The sequence below is a fragment of the Nycticebus coucang genome, chromosome 11 (genome assembly GCF_027406575.1).
Source record: "Nycticebus coucang isolate mNycCou1 chromosome 11, mNycCou1.pri, whole genome shotgun sequence".
NCBI classification, from domain to species: domain Eukaryota; kingdom Metazoa; phylum Chordata; class Mammalia; order Primates; family Lorisidae; genus Nycticebus; species Nycticebus coucang.
Genome location: NC_069790.1, coordinates 29,145,258 through 29,156,286, shown reverse-complemented (window position 1 = coordinate 29,156,286; position 11,029 = coordinate 29,145,258). Strand labels below are relative to the sequence as shown.

Sequence of the window (11,029 nt, the reverse complement as noted above, 5' to 3'; positions counted from 1 at the left end):
GAGGTCCAGGAAGGGATGTCCCATGGTAACATGTTGCAAAACATATAGGATAACCCAACCGGGTCATTATTTAAATTGATACACTGGGGTGGTGCCTGTGGCTCAAAGGGGTAGGGCGCCAGCCCCATATGCCAGAGGTGGTGGGTTCAAGCCTAGACCTGGCCAAAAAAAAAAAAATAAATTGATACACTGCATCAGTATTATTCAACTTACCCATTTTACTTGTATTCGTGTGTGTGAGTGTGTGTGTAAAGTTCTATGAAAATGTATCACTTGTGTAGATGTCTGTATTCACCACCATTGGACACACAGAGAGGAGTTCTAATACTATCACCATCCTTCATGTTGATCTTTGCTAACCACACATACCTCCCTCTTTTTCTACTCCCTAGGGTAGTTTTCTGAACTTGTATGGATAATAAAGAGAAAAAGATTATGAAAATTATTTGCACTAAAAAAAAAAAAAAAATTCAATGTTTTAGAGAAAACATCCCCTTGTGGTAGATGTAACCCAGTGGCGGATCCAGTCAGCACTTGATTTTTGAACATAAGACTAGATTTTAATCCCTGCTCACTTTCCTGCATATCACAGCCTACTGTGGCTTTGCAATCAAGGCAACAATGGTGATAAGAAAAGATGCATTATATGTTAGTAAACAGCATTTCTTTGGAAAATTCAGTTGATAATATTCCATTGAAATGATGAATTTTTAGATTAAATCAAGAAGTTGCTCCCAACTTCAGAGGCTTCTTAAAAAAATCATTGGTGGGGGGGTTGTGTGTCTAAGACAGGGCAGCCAAAGAGTGGCAGGTAACGGTGATCAGCGCAAGGGTCCTTTCGACGCTAGGAAGGGACGGCCCTCGCCCCTGGTGATGGTGGTTAGCAAGATGAACAATGATGCGTAGATGAGAGCAGCAATTAACCAAAAGTTGGTAGAAACAGGAGAAAGAGAATGCCTTAAAGAGTTGCTGAGAGCCAAATTAATTGAATGTGACTGGAAGGATCAATTGAAGGCACACTGTAAAGAGGTAATTCAAGAAAAAGGACTAGAACACATTACTCTTGATGACTTGGTGGCTGAACTCATTCCAAAAGGCGGGCGGCGCCTGTGGCTCAGTGAGTAGGGCGCTGCCCCATATGCCGAGGGTGGTTTGTTCAAACCCAGCTCCAGCCAAAAGGCAACAAAAAAATAGCCCAGCGTTGTGGCGGGCGCCTGTAGACCCAGCGGCTTGGGAGGCTGAAGCAAGAGAATCGCATAAGCCCAAGAGTTAGAGGTTGCTGTGAGCCGCGTGACGTCATGGCACTCTACCCCAGGGAGGTACAGTGAGACTCTGTCACTACAAAATGCAAAGCCCTGGCACCTGACAGTGTAAAGAAGGAGCTCCTACAAAGAATAAGAACATTCTTTGCTCAGCATGCCAGCTTTAAGATTGAATTAGAGCGTGTTTTTCTGTGGTTCATATTTCTTTTTTTTTTTTTGTAGAGACAAAGTCTCACTGTACCGCCCTCGGTAGAGTGCCGTGGCGTCACATGGCTCACAGCAACCTCTACTCTTGGGCTTATGCGATTCTCTTGCCTCAGCCTCCGGAGCAGCTGGGACTACAGGCGCCCGCCACAACGCCCGGCTGTTTTTTTGTTGCAGTTTGGCCGGGGCTGGGTTTGAACCCGTCACCCTCGGCATATGGGGCCGGCGCCCTACTCACTGAGCCACAGGCGCCGCCCTCTGTGGTTCATATTTCTAAAAGTAAAACTTGCCACAAATTAGACATCAGCTTCCCAGAATAAGATCCTTTTTATAAGATCCTTTTATTCAGTAATGATATACAGTGTATTGATTTTCTTCCCTAAACGTGTTATTTTAATAAATATGAATAAGTTTTGAAGTTTGCTTGGATTTTTGGAATAAAGGGGACTTTGTCTTTATTACTAATTCACCAGATTTGTTAAGAGAGAAAGCATTTAATATAGTTTAAGTACATAGTATGTACAATTCTATGTTAACAGCTGATATTTAGTCTTTTCTAATTGTCTGCATAAGGTGTATTCCTTTTATGAATCCCCATAATATTTTATAAATTGTAATGCCCCATCTTGTACTACAGTGCTCTTACTCTTACTCGTTATAAACTTTGAGTGTTAAGACTTGGTCTTACTCATCTTATATGTGCCTTCCTTATGCTTCAAAGAATTTACCATCTAATGGAAGCTAGAATATTTGCAAGTTGGCTCCATACTAAGTTTCTTCCACATATTCTACTTATCTTAAATTTGAATGATGCAGAATCTTTTTTTTTTTTTTTTTTGTAGAGACAGAGTCTCACTTTCTGGCCCTCGGTAGAGTGCCGTGGCCTCACACAGCTCACAGCAACCTCCAACTCCTGGGCTTAAGCGATTCTCTTGCCTCAGCCTCCCCAGTAGCTGGGAATTGATGCAGAATCTTTAAATTGCGTCGCCACATACTATGGTCAAGAAAGAACTTAATGGGAAGTTCTTAGTTTTACCTGTTTGTTTTACTCTGCCATCAAGATTGCCAAATCCAACGGACTCTTGCCTATTCTTATGAGACCTCTGCTGGAAAACAAGAATGTTGATCATCCTGCCACTTGGACTCTCTTCCCACACCTCACATTGTTTCTTCCTACCACTGGAAGTTCCTTCTGTTTGTTGTGGAGTACCTTTTTGTTATATGGGACCTTTAAATAATGTTTCTTTTTTTTTTCTTTTTTTTTTTTTTTTTTAATAATGATGTTTCTTAAGGCTCCCTCCTGGGTCCTTTGCCTACCTGTATATTCTTTTCCTGGAGAAATCCCAGGAAACTTGGGACAGACAAGGGGTTCAGATACCAACAGGTTGAAAAATACTAAATGCGTCTTCAAACCAGACCTCATCTCTTTCTCTAGACTCATATTCCAACTACTGTAGATCAACTTCCTTGGATATCCCCCAAACACTTCAAAGTGACCCTATCTAAAGTAGTGATCTGCAGGAGTAATTGCCCTGCTGTATTCCTTACCTTTGTTTACATAATTTCAGATAAGGTATATTGCGCAAGAAAAGAAAGAAAATCATGAGAGATAGAATCAAAGATTCACAATTAGCTTCTAATTGGGACTAGGCTGGTTATCATTCTCTGAAGTGGCCTATTTTATACTTAGCTGAATATGGACCATGTGAACGTCCATAATTCTTTCTTTTTTAAATGTAGCAAATCAGCTCCAGTTTCTACCCTTTATTGTGAGATGAGATTTTAAAAAATATATAAACTCTTAGGCTGACACTTCCCATCGACTACTGTAGGAATTTTTGCCCATCTGATATAAAATGCCAGCAAGTAAGTCCCCAAAGCCAGCCCTGTGGCTCGATAAAATGGGTCTTCTTGTCACCCTCGGTGCTTAAATCATTTTTTGTCAAACTGGGCAGCTTTCAGAGTTAACATTTACTGCTGTCTGCTCAAGGAGAGGGCCAGAACTATCATTAGCACCTCTAACTATGAGAGCAAAGGCCTTGGTTAATTTTTTGTGATTCTGCTGTTGTCTTCTTGTTCTTAAGACCGATGGTTTTTAAGTGATGGATTTTTAACAAGTGGACATCATATGGTCCCTACAGCCTCATGAATACACAAACACTCAAATGCATGCAAACAAAGAGACCCTAAAAGTTCTTTTATCTTCTCTCTCCAAACCCCCACCTCTCACTCTTTCTCACTTATTTCTCTTTCCAGAGGAATTCATGTATAGAGGGCATTAGTAGTAGTAATAATGAATTCAAAGAAACGTTCGAAGATTCAATTCAACAGAGAGGTATCAAGTGTCATATGTTTAAAAATGTGTTTCACCCTTCAAAAGACAGGAAACTAATACTTATAAAGCAGTCCTATGAGCCAAGCACTTTGTCTTTGTGGCTTGATGCTGTCCTCAGAATGCTCTTGTGAACTGGTACTATGATTTTCCACGTGACACAGCTGGGATGAAGCAAAGCTGGTATGAGATTCACATCGGGAATATTTGACTCTGGAATCCATGCTCTTTACATAACACAGCTTTTAAGGAGCACACATAGAAAGGAATGGTTTGGGAGCAAATATAGAAAAGGACTATGGAACTATGGAAATGCCAGTATACAGAGATTATAGGTAATCATGCAAGAAACATTGAATTAAGGGACTATAAAATAAATTTGACATATGGTTGATGTAGTGGATACAGTGATAATCATATTTCAATGAGGTATTCATATGAGCTGCTGAGAGCACTCAGCCGTTAGCTGTCTACCACCTTAGGGATTATTCCATCTGCAGAGAGTCACCTTGTCCAAGGTCATGCCCCTTCCTGAGAAGACCACATGCACTTGATCGACATAGCCATGACTGATACAGACAGCTCTTAAGGGCCATTCTGCTCTAGAGCTTTCCATGTGTTGGGTGAATCCCTTGCTTATTGCAGCTCTTGCTTTCTGCCCTGCCTTTCAGAGGCTATCCCCCAAAGGCACCCTGTATGTTAAACTCTGGCTCATAGATGGCTTCCCAGACAACGCAACTCACGACAGTTGTGTAGCTCAGAAAATTCTTCACAGGAAAGGTGGCACATAAAGTAGGTCTTAGGTAAAAAGTAGCCTTTCAACACAATGACCAGGTATTTTTGGAAAGGCAGTTTTGATAAGATTTGTATCCTCTTGAAGACTAGATTAGGAGTCTGGATCTAGTTGAGAAATCAATACCCATTGAAGGCTCTGAGCAAGGACGTCACATGAAGTGGGCCATGCCTTAGAAACATGATGTGGTCATTCTATGAGGTTGCATGATGTGGTCATCCTATGAGGTTTGATGTTGAGGCTGGAAGCAGAGAGACTGGTAGGCCATTGAGGAGAGAGTGGCCAAATAGTTTCCACAGGGAGAGCGTTAGAGTTTGTGGCAGAACACTTAGGTTAGAATCCTGCTTCTACTATTATCTGAGCAATCGGAGCAACGTTGGGAAGTCAGTTAATCCCTCCAAATCTCTGTTTATTTTTCTGCCAAACAAGATAATTATAAGCAAAGCCTATCTTGGAGTTTGCAAAGCATTGCACACACACACACAGAGAGAATTACAAATCCCTAATAATTATAAGTTCTAGCTGGGGGTAAAGAAGTTTGGCCCAGAGAAGTGATTGGCTAGTTCAGTCACCCTGTTTTTTATAAATAAAACTTTATCAGCACATAGCCATGCCCATTCATTTAGATCTTGTCTGTGGCTGATTTCAAGCTACAATGGAGACCCATAGCCCCTCAAAACCTAAAATATCTACTATATGGTCCTTCACATTAAAAGTTTGCCACCTCCTGATTTTGAATATTATCACAGAAGTGAAATGAGGGACTAATAAAGAGGACAGGGCAAAGGCAAAATATATAAGACCTAGCAACTTTATTGAGAGCTCAAAGATAAAGCATTGAGAAAAATGAAGGAAAATTGATGATTCAAAAAATCATATCATTTTGATTTTAATCTCCTGTTTTCGATGGATCAAGTTCTGTTTTATATTTGAGAAGTTATCCAAAGACTGCTTAAGATTGGAAGCTTAAAGTAAGGCTTTACTGATTATTATACTAATCAGAAAATGAGAGAAAAGGCAATAAAGTGTTGCTCTTACTGAACAGGAAATATTTCAGAACCCAGAGAAGACCTTTGCAATGGAGGACACTTGACTTCCTTATTACCGAGCAATATTTGAAAACCAGTGCTCATTGGGTGTATAATAGCATGTCTCATGTGGCATGGGTCTTTTCCTATTGGTGGCTTTTCACTTCCACTTCTTTTAGGGAGACTTTTGGTAAACAGAAATACCCTACTTTAAGGTAGTAAAAGGTATATCCAGCTATTCTTTGTGTCTTAAGGGGTCTTTCTTTTTCCTAAATTCATAAAGGCGGTTTCTTCATTTTTCCTTTAAAAGCTTTCCTTAAAAAGTTTTTTTAATCTATGGGGTATTTTGTCCTATGGTATTATGTAAGGACCTAATTTAATATTTTCCCATGTGAATAATCCATTATGCCAACCAGCATGTTAAACGAGAGTTATAGTTCACTCACCCACCTCCTTAGTCACATGTAATGTCACCTCATTCTGATACAAGTTACCTCAGGGAAACAGGAGGTTTCTAGGCTCTGGCTCTGCTCTGCGGCATTCATCAAAGTGTCTTTCCCTGTACCAAAGCCCCACAATCCCAATGACTGTGGTTTTATAATGTCTTGATATTTGTTGGGCTTCCTGGTATATAATGATTCGAAATAGAAAATATTTAACTGTAATATAAGAGTTCATATTAGACTTGGGGAAGTCCTTCCAGTCAATGTTGGTTTACAGAAGTTTACATTCTCATTCTCGACGAGTCAGTATAAATTATTGCAATTTTATAAGAGGGTGTAGCTAAAAAAAATCCCATGCCAGGAACCAGTCATTAAAGTCCTCTGGGAGAAAAAATATAAAAAAGTGAAAAGGCAAATTTTTCCAGGAAGGAGGGAAGATTGTAAAGATGAAATTTACCCAGAAACCAGATTTCCGTATGGAAATCACCGAAGACTGTACGTGGAGACTTGGTCCCCCATGTTCTATGACAAGGTAGCCTTCAGATGCACTTTCATTGAGAGGTCTAGGCACATCCTGATCTTTCTCCTGCTCTCGTTGATAGAGTAATGGGAAAATTTAACTTTCTCAAATTTATCTACCATAATTACATAATTACAAATGATGTTAAGACAAACAGACCATCAGAAAACATAAAATTGTCAAAGTTAGACCTTGGAGGAAAGTTGCTTCTCTGTTGCCACTGTATCTTTTTCCTACATGTACAAGGGAGGTGCCTGCCTAAGAGATGAAACTATGGATAAGTGTAAAGTTCACAGAAAGCCTTGCGAGAGCTGGAAGGGCCTTAAGATGAGGTGTGATTTTGTGTCATTGAGCCCCCATAGAGAAGCGTGTCACATCTGGATAGGGAGGCCCCACAGGAAAGCTTTATGACCTTTAAGGGAGGAACGCCACTTTTTTTCTTTTCTTGAAAATATCTTCTTTCCTTTCTTTCTTCCTTCCCTCACCCTTTCACTCATTCTTAACTTGGAATTCTTGATGCTGTGAATCTCTTTAGCCTTTCAAACCAGGCCCCACTAAACACAATTTTTCCCTTGGTTTTCATATTCTGACACTTTGGTATTTGTACAGTCCTCTGGAGCTTAGTCTCCCTTCCCCAGAGTCGTGTGGTTCTCATTATCATCTGGCCATTTGTCTTCTACTTGTATTCCCCGGATTGGGCAGGGTTCTTCCCCACTCTATGCCCCTAGAAAACCGAGAGGAATATATTTAGTGTCTTCCAGCTGGTTTTCTCATTAAATTTCTCAGAGCTTGCTCTATAATAGCTGAAGAAAATTATTAACAGCCTGTGGCCAGATTGCCAGCTATTATAAATTACAGTCTACTGGGTACAGGAATGAAGCTTACAATGCAAAAGGGTTCTAGCTGGAGATATAAAGCACAGTGAGAAGACATTCATTGATGGTTAGTCATTGATGTGTTCGTAATCACCTGCTTGGTTCATATCTGTCCCTACTCTGAGAATGTGGTGATGAGACGCTTCCAATTCTATACAGAAAAGCGTGTATACCATCCACTTAAAAATAAAGCATGCATGCACTTAAACATAAACGGTGTATTAGGTAAAACTAAGCTGCTGTAAAAAATTGACACCGCCCTACTCTGCTGCAGCCACCAAATACTGTGGCTTAAATAAGATTGAATATTATCTCTCTCTCACTTTATGGGCGGTTCTACTCAACTTAGCCATTTTGAGATGTAGAATCGCATCCATAAACTGTTGTTATTTTGGTGATCAAGATTATTTTTTCACTTTGCCTTGTTTAAAACTCTTGAGAAAAAGAAATACAAGGCAAGGGATTTTACTTCTGAAAAATAAGGTAGAAATTGTTCATGTGTCTGAAGTTCACATTTCATTGGCAAAAAATAAAAATAAAAATCTTAGCCACATAGTTATTCCTAAATGTAAAGGAAGGTAGGAAATTGGCTGGGAAGCTATGTCTGCGGGAAAAAAAGAGAAAATAAATTTGAAAACACAAATATACTACTCACAGATAATGTGAGATATCATATCTAAAATATATTACAATTACCACTAGCTCTGTAAAGGTGTGTAGCAGAGCTACGTTAACAGAGCTAGTTCTGGCAACAGAAAGCCCTGAGTTCTAGTTATTAGTTGGTGGCCATAAACAGGTTACTTAACTCCTTTAGAACCTCAGTTTCATCAAATGTACTGGTGAAAAATAATAGATCCATTGTTAAAGATCATGTGTAATATACAAGTGCCTCCATAATAAGTGTTCAATACACGTTACCTGACGTGGCTTTCTGAAGGAAGTGGATTAACCTATTGTTAGTAACGAGAGTCCCAGGGGGGTCATTTAATGAAGAGCTTATTTGTTTCAGCAAAATTTCTTTAACAAGAGCCTAGTTTATAGGAGGCACTGGAATAGTAGCTATTAATTTATCAGGTAAATTCTGCACTTAAGGGAGTTTAAATTATATTAAAAAAGACATATATATAACTCTAAATCCCCCCTGTATGTTATGGAAATAGCAACAGTTCTTTATCTTTTTCTCACTGAATTTGGGGGAATAGATGAGACAATATTTATCAAGAGCTTAGCACTTCTTTTAATATATTAAGCAGTCATACATGTTAACTCAGTATTGTCCCTGGCAAATGCTAAATATTACTAGGGATGCAATGGGGAAAAACTAATTCAGACTGGAAGGAATAAAAAAGATTCAAGGACGTGGTAGGACTTCAGCTGGCTTTTGAAGGATCAATAGGATTTCAAAAAATTGAAAAGTTTTAGGGTGGTGCCTGTGCCTGAAAGGGGTAGAGCGCCGGTCCTATGTGGCAGATTCAAACCCAGCCCCAGCCAAAAACTGCACAAAAAATTTTTTTGAAAAGTTTTAAAATGATGAGAAAACAACATGAGCCAAAGCATGGAGGTGAACTAGGTGTATGTGACTCATGCAAGAACAGAACAACTAAATTTAGAATGGGAGACAGTGTGGAAGAGCTCATAATGTGAATCAATTTGTGAATGTCCCACTTGGGGGTTTGTACATCACTCATCAAGTCCTGCAGAGGTTCTGAGAAAGAGACTTTCTTACACAGGATGGCGTTAGGTTGAGCACTACTGGTAGCAGCACACAGGGTAAATTAGAGGGCAGATGAGTTGATGAAATGAGTGGCTGGAGGATCAGAAAGGTGGCTACTGCAATAGTCCAGAAAAACAATGGCAGAGCCTGACAGTGGAAAGTAAAAGTAAGCGATGCAGAAGAAGTAAAAGTTAATAGGCTTTTGTGACTCACCAATTAAGAGAAATTGTGCACACATATTTCACTAGAGTAGGAATGTCAAAACACATAATGAACTTCAAATTTTGACAGATATTGTCGAACTGCTTTCCAAAAAGCCTTCATCAATACTCTGATGTCTCTTCAGATCACATAAATCCTTTTATCAAAAAGCCTTCATCAGTATCATTTTCTACATATTTACCAAAACTTGACCCATAAAGTCCTTAATTTTTACCACTGGCAAGTGAAATTTTGTATTTCATAATTTTATTTCATTACTAATAAAATAAGCCTTAAAATAATGTTTATTGCCCCAGTGAGGGCAAATACACTATTTTTTCCTTGTCAGTCTGGTGACTTCTAATAAATTATTATTGATTAACAGTTTCATAAATTTTGAATATTAATCTTTGTCCAGTAGACACTATACAGTTCTTTTCTCCCAGTTTGTAGCACGATTTTAAATGTTATTTTTCATACATGTATCACAAATAATTTTTTGTTTTGTTATAATTACAGATCTGAATTTTGTATCTTGATTATTAAGGTCTTTTCTGCCTCAAGATGGGTAAAAACATAAGACTCCTACATTATCTTCAGGTAGTTGTTAGGGGATTTTTTTTCAGTGTTTAAAATTTTAAACTATCCACAATCTGTTCAAGTGCGTTGTGTCAAGTGGAAGTCTAACTTTATTGTTTTCTAGATGTTGAGTCAATTATCTCCACACCATTTGTTGAATGGGAATTATTTTCTCTACTAATTTGAAACACTTGTTTTTATATTTATTTTGTTATGTAGAGCTTACACTTGGCTGAGTTTGCTATTTTTCCCACTATGTCATCCTTACTTCAAGTAAACTTTAAAAAAAATCACAATTAGAAGGCATAGAAGGAGAGATTTGGATAGAAATTAAGATCCTTTTTCAATCACATTATATTTATCCAATTTAACTATATTTTGAAAAGGCATGGAATTTATTCTAAAAATGTATTTTATAAATGCAATGTTTTATTTTGCCTGGAAGTTATATTTCTTCTTTATATTGCCTGGAAGTCACCTCTTCTCAAAAGCAGCCACTAGAGAACAGAGAACAGTGTTGCAGACAGTGGACTCAGGTCTCCAATATTCTTTAAGGTTTGGAATAGAAAATATGCACCTTCCATTCATTGTCTTCTGGATTCTTTCAAAGGCACATAGGAAGTCTTCTGCTTAATGTAAGATTGCTCTCCATCACAGAGAAGAGGGAAAATCCAAAGAGCGAGAACGAAACAAAGCAGCCACTGCTGACCCCTCGTGGTAATGCCAACAGCTTCCGCTTAGTGGAGGCCGACTAGCTCCAGTGTTGATTTGGTGAATCAGTCTTCTAACATAGATTTATTGTATTTATTTCCCTCAAATTCTGTTTAATTTGTTGGCACTGCATGAGGAAGGCCAGGAAGCACTCAATAGCAAGTAATTCTGGAGCTTCTTGGCAATGCAAAACTAGTTGAAATGAGATAAAAGCAAGTATACTTATATGATGAATAATATTAAGACCCAGGGAGCATTTATAAGATGGAAAAAAGGAGTGGGTTAATTTTGAAACATTTTCGATTTCCACACCAGTCATTACCCACAGTAGTGGATTTATTATGTTCTTTTTCTTTCCCTAATAAGG

The 11,029-nt window shown here is 38.6% G+C and overlaps 1 pseudogene; it reads left to right on the top strand.

Annotated features, from left to right (window-relative positions):
* Positions 1 to 835: 835 nt before the first annotated feature.
* On the top strand, positions 836 to 10,706 carry LOC128598286 (transcription and mRNA export factor ENY2-like; annotated as a pseudogene).
* The last annotated feature ends 323 nt before the right edge of the window (positions 10,707 to 11,029 follow it).